General features: G+C 44.4%; 1 pseudogene; it reads left to right on the top strand.

Annotated features, from left to right (window-relative positions):
- Window positions 1–356: 356 nt before the first annotated feature.
- Window positions 357–8,340, top strand: LOC111949569 (cis-aconitate decarboxylase-like; annotated as a pseudogene).
- Window positions 8,341–17,466: the final 9,126 nt, after the last annotated feature.

Raw genomic sequence — 17,466 nt, 5'->3', positions numbered from 1 at the left:
CCCCCGCCCCTCTCAGTCCCTCTCCCTGCCCTTCCCTGACTGTCTCTGTCGCCCCCCACCCTCTGTCCCACTCCCTCCCTCTCCCTGCCCAGTATCGGGGATCTTTGTCACTCTGGAGTATAAAAGACTGACAGACTTCACCTGAGAGATAACCTGCCTCCTCTCCTCCACATACTCTTCCTCCATCCATTCATCTYTCCCMCCATCTCACCAACAGATCTACGAGGAACAGAAAGAAGAATTGAGAGAAGGAGGACAAACAGAGAGAAGAGCCCAAAACGACAAAACAGAGGACAGACAGTCAAACAACGAGGGAAGAATTTAACCACAGAGAGAGTGACAACAGACAGACAGACATGCTCTTCAAAGTACAGGTAAGCACCAGTCACTATGGTCACTCACCATGCATATAACCTATATGAGAATGATATGAAATGATTGATATTTATCTCTATCTCATTCCCTGTCAGTGTGTCTGGTTAGAGACCTAGAAAATATGTTGTTGACTGTTGGTGATGTGTGTGGCTGTAATATGAGCTATATGGACACCATGCATTAACTGATTCATCATACATTGATATATGTGGGTCTCTCTCTATTCCACTGACCGTCAGTGTGTGGGGTTAGAAGCCGAGAGAGAATAAAGTTGTCTGTCTGTCTGTCTGTCTGTCTGTCTGTCTGTCTGTCTGTCTGTCTGTCTGTCTGTCTGTCTGTCTGTGTCCGTCCGTCCGTCCGTCCGTCCGTCCGTCTGTCTGTCTGTGATTTGTATGGTGAATACTTCAAGACTCAAGCTTTATCATCTTATACGATCAGGTGTTTTTAAAAATAATTTGATGTAGTCATGAGGTATTCTGTTTTAATGACTCACGCCACACCTGGCTACACATAGCTCACCAAATCGAACACTGTTTGGGTCAGTACCGTCTCTTTATCTGAAGTGTCAAATAACACATCACTTCTTTTTAGTGGTGGTGAAATTGCAGGAGCGCGAAATTCAAATTAAATACTATAAATATTAAACGTTCATGAAATCACAAGTGCAATACATCAAAATATTAGCTTAACTTGTTGTAATCCAGCCAAGGTGTCAGATTTCAAAAAGGCTTTACGGCGAAAGCAAACCATGCATTATCTGAGGACAGGTCCAGCCACAAATGCATAACAATCATTTTCAACCAGGGAGTTGCGACACGAAAGTCAGAAATAGCGATATAATAATTGCCTTACCTTTGAAGATCTTCTTCTGTTGCACTCCAAAAGGTCCCAGTACATTACAAATGTCCTTTTGTTCGATAAAGTCCTTTTTTATATCAATAAAAAACTCAGTTTAGATGGTGCGCTTCAGTCAATAATCCACTCGGTTTCCCTCTTCCAAAATGCGTACAAAATAATCCCAAACGTTACCAATAAACTTATCCAAACAAGTCATCAATGTTTATAATCAATCCTTAGGTACCTAATACGCAAATAAACAATACAATTTAAGACGGAGAATCGTTATTGTCTTTACCGGAGAGCCAGAATGGGAACCACTTAGAAAAACTACAACTTCTCCTAATTTTTCTAAAAACCAGCCTGAAACTCTTTCCAAAGACTGTTGACATCTAGTGGAAGCCCTAGGAACTGCAATCGGGGGACGATTTCGCCCTATTATTAAGTGCCAGCCATTGAAATCAGTGGTAGGATGATTTTATTTTTTTGCGATGGTTTGTCCTCTGGGTTTTGCCTGCCATTTCAGTTCTGTTATATTCACAGACATTATTTTAACAGTTTTAGAGATTTAGAGGTTTTCTATCCAAATCTACCAATTATATGCATATCCTAGTTCCTGGGCCTGAGTAGCAGGCAGTTTACTTTGGGCACGCTTTTCATCCCCCCCTATCCCAAAGAAGTGTTAAACTGAAAATAAACAAACTGAAAGTTTTATGTTACATTCTTTCCTCTATCGTCTGTCAGACTGTATTACTGACATACTGCTGTCTGTCTGTTTGTGTGTTTGTCAGAGATCCTTCAGACCCATGTCTGCTACACTGAGAGACTCCACCAGTCTGCCCTAGACAGTAAGCTCTGCTCAGCACTCTACTCTGTACTGGGTACTCTCTGCTGTCTCCATCCTGTGTTAGGATTTTCCTTATCACATATTCAACACCACACACACAACACAAACCACACACACACACACACACACACACACACACACCACACACACACACACACACACACACACACACACACACACACACACACACACACACACGTTAGCTAAGTGTTTCTTTCTGGCTTGGATATGAGAAAGCTCATGTTTGATAGTAGCTTATGTTTGACATTAGTAAATATTGGTCTGTTCTGTTCTATTCATACAGGATGTGTTGGTCAGGTCTATACTGTACATAGACCTAGGCTACATAGACCTACATTGACATAGGCTGTCTGTGTTGGTTCTCTGACTCTCCTCTGTTTCTCCGTCTCAGTTCAGACGTGAATAAACTGAGCTTAGAACATACTGGGGAGGTTTAAAACATTCCTGTCCTCGTCTCCCTTCTTCTCCCCTCTCCTCGTCCTCTTAAACACCTCTCCCTCTTTCCCTCCCTCCACCTCCTCTCCCCCTTTCTTCCTGCCCCTTTCCAACTCTCCTCCCTCACCTCTCACCACCCTCCTCCTCCTTCTCTCCTCGTCATCCTCCTCATCACTCTTCATTTCCTCCCATCCCCCTGCTCTCCTCCTTCCTTCCAGTTATACAGTGTCCAGCCTCAGAGGACAGTGTGACGGACAGTTTTGGACAGTTCATCCAGGGTGTCCAGCCCCACCACCTGACCCCCACCCTGCTCCACCGTAGCAAGAGGATGGTTCTGGACTCCATCGGAGTGGGACTACTGGGCAGCACCACACACATCTTCCAGTTGGCCCTACAACACTGTCAGGTGAGAWAATATAATGAATACTTTATTGTTCATTGGTTACAACAGAAACTTGTCTTCTGCCTTTCCCAACACCCCTAGATATACACARGCACACACGTTGAGAGGCACAGGGTCAGCCGCACAGAGCGCCCCTGGATGCAGAGCAACTGTGGGGGGTTAAGTGCCTTGCTCAAGAGCCCAACGGCAGGCGATGGTGTATGGGCTCAGAGACGAGCAGCTTCTCAGCTGCTTTTTCAGTTGTTGTGTCGCCCGGGACTTGAACCAGCATCTTTCAGCTTCCTTTTCTCCTCGTCTCTTTCCCTTCACCCTTCACCCTACCCCTAACTGATGTGAAAGCAGATAGCTTGTAGTAATGTCAATCTACCAAGTTGGCACATCAGTGCAGATGAAGGAGAGGACACAACGTGACGAGGCAAGGGCTTTTCCCTTACTGACAGCTCTATGAGTCCAGCCCAGTGTTGTAACAGTGCGTAAGAGGCAGCCTGCAGACAACACACAGTCACTGGAGCTAGGGTTAAGGTTAGACAGAGACAGTTGACAGACTACATAACTGTTAGAGGCAGACACTCTGTCATCACTTATTCAGGACAGGAATGAAGGAATGTACTCTGTAAAGATTGGTCACTCACAGTCCCCATGGTGATTAAGTTCATGTGTAGCTGTGTGGAAACACAGCGTGATATGGACACAGTGTTGTTAGGAAGAGGAGAACAACAGGTTGTCTTAACAGTTATGTTGTCCATCTGTTCTTTCTCTCTACCTCTCCCTACTGTCTCCCTGTGTCCTGCAGCACATGTTTGCTCCCGATGACGTCAGTTCTGTTTACGGACGCAGAGGAACCAGACTCTCCCCAACCCTTGCTGCCTTCGTCAACGGAGTGGCCGTGAGTAGATACATCTACAGTAGTTCTGCATAGACATGAGTGTAGATATATGTGAGGTAGAAGAGCATAGACACTGTAGCGGAGAGACAGTGGTAGGATCCAAAAATCTCAAATGTTGACTCATCAGACCAAAGTACAGATTTCCACCGGTCTAATGTCCATTGCTCGTGTACCACAGATACCTTCATGTCTTAAAGTAGTGATGGAATGTTGTTCCTGTTGCTTATTTGAGCTGTTCTTGCCACAATATGGCTTCGGTCTTATACCACATCACCACCACCACCATAGTCATTCAGTCACACAACCTGGAAAAAGGAAACCCTCAACCTTCACCTTCTGTTTGTGGGTTAGAGTTAAAACTTCTTATGGCTGCAATCCCGTCACCGGGATCGATATGACAGCAGCCAGTGACAGTGCAGGGCYCCAAATTCAAAAAACAGAAATCTCATAATTAAAATTCCTCAGACATTCATGTGTCTTATATCATTTTAAAGGTAATCTTGTTGTTAATCCCACCAAAGTGTCCGATTTCAAATAGGCTTTTCAGCGAAAGCACTACAAACGATTATGTTAGGTCACCACAAAACCACAATAAGCACAGCCATTTTTCCAGCGAAAGATAGCTTTCACAAAAACCAGAAATATAGATAAAATTAATCACTAACCTTTGATTATCTTCATCAGATGACACTCATAGGACTTCATGTTACACAATACATGCATGTTTTGTTTGATAAAGTTCATATTTTATCAAAAATTGAGTTACATTGGCGCGTTAGATTCACTAGTTGCAAAAACATCAAATGATTTTGAATAGCCACATCGTTTCAACAGAAATACTCATCATAAATGTAGATGATAATACACATGGAATTATAGATATACTCTCTTAATGCAACCGCTGTGTCAGATTTCAAAAAAACTTTACGAAAAATAAACCATGCAATAATCTGAGACGGAGCTAGAACAATAGTCAAATTAGCCGCCATGTTGGAGTCAACAGAAACCAGAAAATACATGATAAATGTTTCCTTACCTTTTTGATGAACTTCATCAGAATGCAATCCTAGGAATCCCAGGTCCACAATAAATGCTTGATTTGTTCGATAATGTCCGTTATTTATGTCCAATTAGCTACTTTCGAATTGTTTACCAAACGCCCTAACCAAAGTCTCAAAGCGCGTCCACTATAACGTGACGAAATGTCCAAAAGTTCCGTTACAGTCAGTAGAAACATGTCAAAACGATGTACTGAATCAATCTTTAGAATGTTGTTAACATACATCTTGATAAAGTTCCAACGCGGAGAATTACATCGACTTCAATTGACCGATGGAACGAGCTCACTCTCACGTGAACGCGCCATTAATGCGTGGGCACCTCATGGAAGTGATTACTCATTCCTGTCTCCTTCGGCCAATTCACATTGGAGTCATCAGACAAAGTTATATTGACGTTGCTAGTGGAAGCCGTAGGAGGTGAAACTCATCCATATCTCTCTGTATTTTCAATGAGAGCTTGGTTGAAATCTGGCACCCCCAGAAAATATCAAACAGGAAGTGGAACTTCTCAGGTTTTTGCCTGCCATATGAGTTCTGTTATACTCACAGACATAATCAAACAGTTTTAGAAGCTTAGAGTTTTTCTATCCAATACTAATAATAATATGCATATATTAGCAACTATGACATAGGAGCAGGCCGTTTACTCTGGGCACCTCTGTGCACCTTCATCCAAGCTACTCAATACTGCCCCTTCAGCCATAAGAACTTAAACAGACAGTAGACAGGTCTCAATATGAATATGAAGGGAGGATGGGCAGATCCAGATATGTGCACAGATAGAGGCCTAGGCATGCTGGACAATGTCTGCTACAGTTTTTCACTAGATCATTGCTGGCTAGGGTTAGTACATTATTGTTACCAGAGAGGGAGAGGCAGAGAACAGAGAGATATATGTGGACACTATAGGGCTCCCCGCAGCCCCCGCCCCCCGGCATTTACGACGGACAGACAGACAGACAGACAGACAGACAGACAGACAGACAGACAGACAGACAGACAGACAGACAGACAGACAGACAGACAGATAGACAGAGACAGAGACAGAGACAGAGACAGAGACAGAGACAGAGACAGACAGGTCATAAAGTCAGAGTATCCAGCATGACATAAAAACATCCAGCAACTCACATATAATTGTCAGTATTTGTCWCTATTTATTGTCTCATGTGGTAAACTAACTGTGTACACCCACCTTCCTTGGTTTTGTAATTAAAATAAAATTTGAATCATTAAAGCAATGAGTCTGATAATAACTGTGGTCTTTCCATTGTCTGTCTCCATTGTCTGTCTGTTGTCCAAGATAACTGTAGTTGTCTGTTGTGTCTGGGCTAACTGTGTCTATTGTGTGCCTGTTGCGTGTCGGTTGTCCTGTACAGACCCACTCCATGGACTTTGACGACACCTGGCACCCTGCTACTCACCCGTCGGGGGCGGTCCTTCCTGCCCTACTGGCGGTCAGCGATATGCTGCCCAACAACAGAAAGCCTAGTGGGCAGGACTTCCTGTTGGCCTTCAACGTTGGGATAGAGGTCCAGGGACGCCTGATGAGGTTCTCCAACGAGGCTCAGAACATCCCCAAGAGGTGAGAACTGGACCATTACTCTGGTGCTCTCTATGGGGCTGTAAAATAAAGTATTCTCAATGCCTACAGGTCTGTTTGTGTGGTATTCTACCAGCCTGTCTCTGGGATAGGAGAAGCTCAGTGGCTAGTCTAATTCGTTTAGTTTAACAGGTGGATTCCGTCAGACATAGGTGTTTAAACACCATTACAGCCATTCTACTGTGTTTACACTGTGAGAATGCGGTGAAATTACTTATCATTTGTTAAATCCCTCAATACCGCTAAAACAGACTCTCAGCCTCTCCTCCCTATGCAGACCTAAACTGTATAGACCAGATGGCTGTCCTGTCCAGTAGTATTCCATTCTGCACTAGACAGACACCTGTCCTTACTTTAGACAAATGCAGGTTAGCATTTCTGATCAGGAATCTTGTTCTGGAGMCAGCTCTGCAGAGTGGTCACTATTTGGCACAGGCACAAAGTCATACAATCAGATTTGAAACCTAACTGTAACCTTAACCACACTGCTATCCCTATTGGCTAACTCTAACGTTAAATTAAGACCAAAAAGCTAATATTTGTTTTCATGAATATAGCCAATTTTGATTTTGCAACTGGCCTATCTAAGAGGAAAGCGCTRAGATAACTGATAGATAGGCCTATCTAAGATATCTTAGATAGGCCTCCAGGACAAGATCCATGACAATAAACGTCAACCTGCTAGACAGACACTTGTACTCACTGGCCCAGCAATCATTTAATAAAGATTGAGACAGACACTTTACTCAAGATTACTCAATTAGGCTGCTACTAAAATAGACATGTGCCTCCAAAACATCTGATCTCTCTGTCCCCCCCCCCCCTCCTCCCTCCACCCCCCCTCCCTCCTCCACCACCCTCTCCACACCCCTCCCTCCAGATTCCACCCCCCACCGTCGTGGTACTCTGGGTAGTGCTGCAGCCTGCGCCCGCCTCCTCTCTCTGGAACGCTCTCAGTGTAGCCACGCCCTGGCCATCCGCTGCCAGCCTATCAGGACCCCATGGCGAACGCGGCCACCCAGTCTAAACCCCTCCACATCGGAAACGCTGCGCGGCTGGGGCTGGAGGCGGCTCTGCTTGTCCTCAATAGGACTGGAGGCCTCCCAGGGTCCTGGATGACACCGCCGGTGTCCGGGGTCAGCGCTTCTACGAGGGACTACGCCCACAACTTTGACCTTTCCAGAGGATCGGGGTTGCGGTTCCTACTGGAGGACCAGGACATGGGTTCAAGAGGTTCCCGGCCCACCTGGGGATGCACTGGGTGGCCGACGCTGCTGCCTCAGTGCACAAGCTACTGCTGGGGAGCTGGGTCACAGGGGATGGGCAAGGGTCACAGGTCGATAGGTCTGGGTCCAGGACATCTTGCTGAGGGTTCCCCACTCCAAGTACATTAACCGTCCATTCCCGGAGTCAGAGCACCAGCCAGACACTCCTTCCAGTTCAATGCCTGCTCTGTACTGCTGGACGGGGAGGTCACCGTGTTCTCATTCTCACAGGAGGCACTACAGCGACCTGACCTGCTGGCCTTGCTGGGGCGTGTCCGCGTTGAGCATCCCCAAGACAACCCGGAACTTCGACCGCATGTATGGCGAGGTGCAGGTGACGCTGGTGGGTGGGGATGTGTGGAGGGACGCTGTGATACTTTCTATGGTCACTGGCGCAACCCGCTGACCAATGAGAGCCTGAGGAAGAAGTTCCGTAGCAACGCGGTTGCGGTCCTACCCAGGAGAAAGGTGGAGGGGCTGATTGAAGGCTGTAGAGGGACTGGACAGACTGGAGGACTGCTCTCCTCTACTGGCACAAGCTCAGTGAAACACACACACCACACACCACAGACTTGCACACATACCTACACTCTCTCTCTCTCACACACACACAGCACACACGACACACACACACACACACACACACACACACACACACACACACACACACACACACACACACACACACACACACACACACACACACACCTCATCACAGCACTCTTTTCTGACCAGCTGATCTTTTTGCATTTCACATCAGGTGTCTATACACATATACAGACCATGAGCTTGCATCTTCAGGTGTGCATGACTTACGTTGGTCTTGGATGTTCTGTTTGCCAGTGGTGTAACGTACTTAAGTAAAAATACTTTAAAGTACTACTGAAGTAGTTTTMGGGGGTATCTATTTATATTTTTGACAACTTTTCATTTTATTTCACTACATTCATCACAAGTACTCATTACATTTTGAATGCTTAAAAGGACAGGAAAATGGTACAATTCACACACTTATTAAGGGAACAGCCCTGCTCATCCCTACTGCCTCTGATCTGGAGGACTCACYAAACACAAATGCTTCATTTGTAAATGATGTCTGAGTGTTGGAGTGTGCCCCTGACTATCCGTAAATTTAAAAAATACTACTTTTAGAAGTAAAGTAATATTACTTTTTATACTTAAGGTATATCTTTTTTAAATTACATTTACTTTTGATACTTAAGTATATTTAAAATCAAATACTTTTAGACTTTTACTCAATAAGTATTTTACTGGGTGACTTTCACTTTCACTTGAGTCATTTTCTGTTAAGGTATCTTTACTTTTACTCAAGTATGGCAATTGGGTACTTTTTCCACCACTGCTGTTTACTATGGTGTCATGAAGGGACTTTGCTTGTAGCATTTTATCACTTTCTACTGTGAGACAAGTTATGATGAAGAATCTACTTCCAATGTGAGGGAAGAGACATTTAACTGCATTGAATAATTTAAAGGATTAAAGCTAAATTAAGTTCAAATTAAGAATCTACCTCCAATGTGAGGGAGGTGGGAGAGACTATAGGTGATTAACTGTCACGCCCTGACTTTAGTTATATTTGTTTTCTTTATTTTTTGGTTAGGTCAGGGTGTGACAAGGGTGGTTTGTTTAGTTTTTGTATTTGTCTAGGGTTTTTMCTTGTCTAGGGGTTTTGTCTTCTATGAGGATTTGGTATGGTCTAGGGGATTGTAGGTTAATGGTGGCCTGAATTGTTTCCAATCAGAGACAGCTGTTTCTCGTTGTCTCTGATTGGGGAGCCTATTTAGGTTGCCATTTTCCATGTTGGTTTTGTGGGTAGTTCTTTTCTGTTTTGTATGAGTACCRGACAGAACTTGTGTTTTGTTCCACTTTTGTTTTTTGTTTCAGTGTTCAGGTTATAATAAACATCATGAACACGTACCACGCTGTGCTTTGGTCTACTCCTTCTTCCTCAGACGAACATCGTTACATTAACTTTAACTGTACATTAAATTATCTAAACAATCAAAGCTAAATTATTATAAAGTACTGTACCTTTTACTGCATCCATTTATGTATTTACTGTGTTTACTTGACAATGTATCTCTACCGTTCTGTGTGGATTGGGAGAATGGAAACAATTAATTTGAAGGATGGCTGTGCTATAGATGTATATGAATATAACTTAATTTTCTTATTCTGTATTTTGAGAGGAGTTAAACTGTCTTATATTATATCAATAGTGTATTATTCTTATTCTATACTTTCATKTTTAAATAAAAAGGTTAAACTCTGCATCTCACCTGTTTTCTCCTCTTTTTTTAACTCACTGTAGCAAAACAACTATCAACTATCAACTCAATTTTCCTGGTTGTAGTTTCTAAGGAAAAATATACATGTTATTTGCTCATCCTTGATTTCAGATCCTAATGGCCAGTATATTATTGTGGTTGGGACACTGTATTCTAGTGAGAGCACAAACTGGCGCTCACTTTACTCACTTTAATGGGTGTGRATATTGCAATGTTTCCACATAGAAATCGATACATTCTATTATGGTTTTCTTGGTAGTGTAACGGCTGTCTTCCTCAGATGAGGAGTAGTAAGGATCGGAGGACCAATGCGCAGCGTGGTACGTGTTCATGCTCTTTATTAAAACAATCGAACACTGAAACAAAACAATAAACGACACGTGAAATAACCAACCGAAACAGTTCCGTGTGGAACACACAGACACAGAAAATAAACACCCACGAAACACAGGTGGAAAAAGACTACCTAAGTATGATTCTCAATCAGAGACAACTAACGACACCTGCCTCTGAGAATCATACCAGGCCAAACGCAAAAACCAACATAGAAAAACGAACATAGATAACCCACCCAACTCACGCCCTGACCATACTAAAACAAAGAAATAACAAAAGAACTAAGGTCAGAATGTGACAGGTAGCCTATTGGTTTTCATGGTTGTAAATGGAACAGTACATATTGGAAACATGTTCAGGCTGGCATAGCTTAATTGATTACGTGGGTCGAATTTGATCAGAAGTGTATTGTGCCATATGACATCTTGTTGCTGTACTCATGAGCGGCATGGGTACGCTCCAACCTGTCACTTAAAAAGCACTCAATTAATGGTCTCGGAGACTCAGCACTTGAACTTTACATTTGTGGTATAGCTTGATATAAGCAGAATTCAATATAATTCCAATGCAAGAACCCCACAAAATTGTGCCCCCTCACTGATTTTAACTGCCCCCTTAGTCACTTATCCTCGAGCCGGGTCTGCAAGCCTATACAATTTGATAGACAACAACACTAACAGGAGCTGGGACAATAAACCAAAAATTACTACATGGAATTGCCTCCTCTTACCTCATACCGAAGCAATTTTGCTTACATTGGTAATTTTTGTTTTTGTGCTTTTCTAAAAACCAATTTCTGTGTTCTATTCATGTGCTTTTCTAATAACCGTTTTCTGTGTTCATGCAAGTGACTGATTGAACGAACCCTCACTATCAGTATCTGCAATTTGGCAGTACGCCCAGATCCTTGTTTTGAGAACGAAAGATATCTCCGTTTCAAGGTCTCAGCTTAGAGCAGGGGTGGGCAATTCCAGTCCTCGAGGGCCTGATTGGTTTCACAGTTTTGCCCCAGCCCCAGCTACCACACCTGACTCCAATAATCACCTAATCATGATCTTCAGTTTAGAATGCAATTTGATTAATCAGCTGTGTTTGCTAGGGATGGATAAAAAGTGTGACACCAATCAGCACCCCGAGGACTGGAGTTGCCCACCACTGGCTTAGAGAAAAGAAGCCTCCTGAGGTATTGGGCGGTCACATGAATMAAATAAATGTTAATGATGAATTAATTTTGAATGAATAAGCTAAATCATGCAAATATAACTTGTCTGTGTATAAGGAAACTAATGTGACTACGACGGGAGAACTCCTGACAGACAATCACTATGGTGCATCAAGTTTCTTGGAATCTCTCCAGTTAACTAATAAAAAACAATGATTCATTTAAGATTGACTTTGAGTGTCCCTGTGTAAGAATTTCCACAACACCACACAACMTTCCTGTAGATATTTTGMTTCTAAAACCATTATTTGGTCAACAGTAATGTGCATTACCCTGCTTCCTGTAATGAAAGTATCTGTCCTGTCTAGCTTCGATGCAATCAAGAGAGTTAAGAGTCCAGCACAATATAAAAACTGTAAAAATGCTTGGTTGCATCCCTGTTTTGCTGCTAGCTCTACTCCCCCTTTAGCACACAGAGTGAAGGGATAGATGCATTCTGATGAACGCAAGTATACTGACAGAGCATAATTTCAAAATGTAATTGCGGGAAAGACTTTTTTTTAAACTACTGCWAAAAAAAAGGAGTAATAGGTTTAAGTATAACAATTATTTATAGAGGAAATAACACCACTTTACAAACGGAGTATGTAATTGAGATGATGCACCAGTGGAACAGAGCGGAGCCTGCCATTTGCGGTGAAGACATCAAGTAGCCTATAGAACTACCAATGGGACATTTTTGTAGGACATTACATTCACTGTTAGATCAATTGCATGGCTATCTCGCAACAATTTAATATTTAGAGTTAGCAATCTAGCTAATGTGTTTTGAGTTCCCACTTCCTCAAGTGGTAAATAATGTAGCATATAGTCTAGGTCAATATGCACAAAAACATGCAGGCTAACTAATCTCTAAAGAGCATAAAAAATACCTGATTGTTCTGGATCCTATTTTGACATGTTGTAAATCTAATATGTTAGATGAAATAGCTAAGATCTGTCTTACTTGGCTCTGGAAAAAGTCAGTCTAGAGCCCTTCTGCTTAACTACCTTTCTTTGAAGTATAGCCATTTAATACTTCGCTGAATGAGGGCATTCTTTAGACTTTTTGGTTTTAGGCTTATGTTCTAATGTTATAGCATAATACCTCCAAAGGAGCTACTGATTGTGTASAGTTGTTGCAGCCCTACTCWAACACACCAGATTCTACAAATCAACAGAACCGTGTGGATGCTGACTCCTGTGTTTGAGCAGTGCTGGATAAAAAGCCTGCACACCCAGTGTCCTAGCTGTCCAGATAGAGTTGACCACATGTGTTTTACACAGTAACATTTACTTTACTACTTTATTTCCAAGAGGGCGTAGCAGTGCAGAAGTGGTTTGTCGTCCTCTCGTTTACTTTTTGTATTTTTCGTCTTTTTTGTATATATTTCAATTTATTTTCAATGTCTTTTCCATTTTTTAAATTAAATATACCTTCCGGTAACCCGCCTCACCCAATGTGACACGGATCCGCTATTTTTTAGACCTTATAGCTAGAACCTCCATCAAAAGCTAGCCATCAGAAGCTAACCAGCTAATTAGCTACTAGCTATTTAGTCATTGTTAGTCGCTGCTAGCGGCCTTTACCTTCAGCACAGACACCAGCCATTTTTTTTTTGCCTGGATAATACTTGCCAGCCTGCCTGTATCGGACTGTTTTCTCCACTACACCGCCAGATTCCTGCCGTAAACCTTGGACCATTACTTCGGATCATCACAGCTTGCTAGCTGCCACCGAGTYACCCAGCCCCGAAGCTAGCCCTGAGCCAGGTCCACCTCCCGGCCTACTCTGTGATCACTCGGCTACTCAGCCGATGCCTCCCGGACTCTACCCCTAACACTGCTAGAATCCACTACTCCACCAGATCCTTGCCGTAAGCTCTGGACCTTTGCATCGGATCATCGCTGCTAGCTAGCTGCTCCCGAGTGGCTATAGTGGCTAACGCCCCTGCCCCGAAGCTAYCACCAGTTAGCCACAAGCCAGGRGCATCTCCCGGCTAGCAAACGAAATTACTACAACTACAATACCTCTTTTGCCATCTGGCCCGGACCCTATGTCGACACGGTGCCCCGCCGTACCACCACGACTGGTCCGCCGACGTAACTCCATCCACTGTGCCCTCAACCGGACTTTGCTGGACGTCGGAGCAGACACTTCTACTTACCCCGGCCTGCTAACTTTAAACGCTGTGTCTCCCACGTGCTAGCGTAGTAGCGACTACCCCGCGGCTTCCCTGTTCTATCTATTGCTGTTCACTGGACCCTATGATCACTTGGCTACATAGCTGATGCCTGCTGGACTGTTCATTAATCACGGTTCTCCATTTTGTTTATTTTTTGTTTGTCTGTTGGCCCCTGCCTCGAGGCCCTGTGTGTAGTTAACCGACKKTCTCTGCRCATTCATCGCCATTTTACCTGTTGTTGTTGTCCTAGCTGATTAACTGTTGTTGTCTTACCCATTGTTGTCTTAGCTAGCTCTCCCAATCAACACCTGTGATTGCTTTATGCCTCACTTTATGTCTCTCGCAAATGTCAATATGCCTTGTACACTGTTGTTTAGGATAGTTATCATTGTTTTAGTTTACTGCGGAGCCCSTAGTCCCACTCAACATGCCTCAGATACCTCCTTTGTKKGAKCTCCCACACATGCGGTGACCTCACCCAGCATAACTAGCCTGTCCAGAGATGCAACCTCTCTTATCATCACTCGGTGCCTGGGCTTACCTCCACTGTACCTACACCCCACTATACCCCTGTCTGTACATTATGCCCTGAATCTATTCTACCACACCCAGAAATCTGCTCCTTTAATTRTCTGTCCCCAACGCACTAGACGACCAGTTTTGATAGCCTTTAGCCATACCCTCATCCTACTCCTCCTCTGTTCCTCGGTGATGTGGAGGTTAACCCAGGCACTGCGTTCCRCCAGGCACTCTCATTTGTTGACTTCTGTAACCGAAAAAGCCTTGGTTTCATGCATGTTAACATCAGAAGCCTCCTCCCTAAGTTTGTTTTACTCACTGCTTTAGCACACTCCGCCAACCATGATGCCCTTGCCATGTCTGAATCCTGGCTTAGGAAYGCCACCAAAAATTCMGAGATTTCCATACCCAACTACAACATTTTCCATCAAGATAGAACTGCCAAAGGGGAGGAGTTGCAATCTACTCCAGAGATAGCCTGCAAAGTTCTCTCATACTTTCCAGGTCTATGCCCAAACAGTTCGAGCTTCTAATTTTAAAAATGAATCTCTCCAGAAACAAGTCTCTCACTGTTGCCTCCTGTTATAGACCTCCCTCAGCTCCCAGCTGTGCCCTGGACACCATATGTGAATTGATTGCCCCCCATCTATCTTCAGAGTTTGTTCTGTTAGGTGACCTAAACATGGATATGCTTAACACCCCGGCAGTCCTACAATCTAAGCTAGATGRCCTCAATCTCACACAAATTATCAAGGAACCCACCAGGTACAACCGTAAATCRGTAAACATAGGCACCCTCATAGATATTATCCTGACCAACTTGCCCTCCAAATACACCTCTGCTGTTTTCAATCAGGATCTCAGCGATCACTGCCTCATTGCTTGCATCCACTATGGGTCCGCGGTCAAACGACGACCCCCCATCCCTGTCAAACGTTCCCTAAAACATACATGACGATACCCCCTTCCCGGCGCGTTCGGCTCCAGCCACAGGACACCAACCAAAGCACAGGACACCAACCAAAGGGACGATCCCGGGGATACGGATCAGACTGGTCAGAAACGTGACGAACCGGCTGAGACGTGAGAGCCTGATGAGCCGGCTGAGACCTCCACGGTTGCCTCGGTCGAGGCATGGGAGCCTGTCGAGCCCGCTGAGGCATGGCAGCCTGTCGAGCTCGCTGAGGCATGGCAGCCTGTCGAGCCCGCTGAGGCATGGCAGCCTGTCGAGCCCGCTGAGGCATGGCAGCCTGTCGAACCCGCTGATGCATGGCAGCCTGTTGAGCTCACTGATGCATGGCAGCCTGTCGAGCCCGCTGAGGCATGGCAGCCTGTCGAGCCCGCTGAGACGGGGGAACCCGACAAACCAGCAGAGGCCTCTCAGGTAGCTCCGGTTTGGACACTCGTACCCGACATCCCCCCCCTGATGCTTCCCTTTGGTGGGGCGTTATTCTGTAACGATGAGCGCTGAGAGTCAGGAAACAAGTTCAGGGAGTGAGTGTTTTAATAAATAAACGCAACATAAAACACGAACAAAGCACAGATTTAACACTGGAACAGAAACAATAACGCCTGGGGAAGGAACCAAAGAAGGTGACATATATAGGGAAGGTAATCAGGGAAGTGATGGAGTCCAGGTGAGTATGATGACGTGCAGGTGTGCGTAACGATGGTGACAGGTYTGCGCCATAATGAYCAGCCTGGTAACCTAGAGGCCGGAGAGGGAGCACACGTGATACTATCCTACATCAGTTAGGCTACAGGAGAATTCTCATTGCTAATAGCACACCTGCCTGATAATATGGGCCATGTAGGCTATAACGTTTGGTGAAAGAGACAGTCCTAAAAAATAAAACTGTTTGCCAAAATGAGCTAATTTATGGAGGAATATTAGCCGTGGCGWGCGCGACCTTTAAATGGGTATTAAATTGCATTCCAAGTTGCATTGAAGATCCCCGAGAACACACTGGCCTCCATCATTCCTTAATGGAAGAKGTTTTGAACCATCAAGACTCTTCCTAGAGCTGTCCGCCCGGCCAAACTGAGCAATTGTGGAAGAAGGGTCTTGGTCAGGGAGATGACCAAGAACCTGATTMTCACTCTGACAAAGCTCCAGAGTTCCTCTGTGGAGATGGGAGAACCTTCCAGAAGGACAACCATKTCTGGAGCACTCCACCAATCAGGCTTTTATGGTAGAGGGGCCAGATGGAAGGCACTCCTCAGTAACAGGTACATGACAGCCCGCTTGGAATTTGCCAAAAGACACYTAAAGGACTCAGACCATGAGAAACAAGATTCTCTGGTCTGATGAAACCAAGATTGAACACTTTGGCGTGGTTTCGTCCTCCTCCACATGTTTGCCCAGTTCAGTCATATCAGTTAAGATTTTTTTGACATCATCAGATATGTTCTTCATCTGCCTAGATAGTTTCTCATTGCCAGTGCGAAATTCTGTTAGTAGTGTCTCTAAACTCACTCTAGTCGAGTCAGCAGCTACTTGGTCCATGGTTGCGTTGTTTCATTGTGTTTGTTTGTCTCTATTTCTCGATCTAGTATTTGCCATAACATGCAGCTGCCAACATAACGTTTCAGATATTTGTTGACATTAGAGTCAAGTTATTTTCTATTTAAGAGGCATATTTTAGTAAAGAAATGGAATGCCAAACGTATCACCGTCACCTGACTACCTCACTGTCCCCATATTGCMTCTTCCCTCACTCATGGACTCTTGCTTGTAGAGGGACAGTCTATTAAAGTCTATTAAGTTGGGACCCCAGAGGAGAGAAGTTGGCTCACTTGTTCTCGATGTGACTGGTGACAGGAGKCCTTCATCGACCTTCAAAGGGCTTTTGCAAAGTCTTTTGACTCGGTATCGCACAAGTATCTTCTGGGTGTTTTAGGTTAGGAGCKTCGACCGGCACATCACGGTGCTGATCGGAAGAACCTATGATAAAAACACAACAAGGGTCATTGTCAATGGAGTGAAATCCTCGATGATTGACATGTCCGTCGGTGTTAAGCAAGGTGATCCGACCCTTTGGTCCAGACACTCGAATGCTATGTCCCTGGGGAAGGGTTGGGAGGCCGCCAGACTACCACTTTAACGTCTGCCGATGACTTGGTACTTTTGAGCGGCTCGGTGAAAGGTATGGGAAAAAAACATTCCAATTCTGAAAAAAATT

This window comes from Salvelinus sp. IW2-2015, linkage group LG22, assembly GCF_002910315.2.
Source record: "Salvelinus sp. IW2-2015 linkage group LG22, ASM291031v2, whole genome shotgun sequence".
NCBI lineage: Eukaryota > Metazoa > Chordata > Actinopteri > Salmoniformes > Salmonidae > Salvelinus > Salvelinus sp. IW2-2015.
This window is presented reverse-complemented; position numbering and strand designations above follow the sequence as displayed.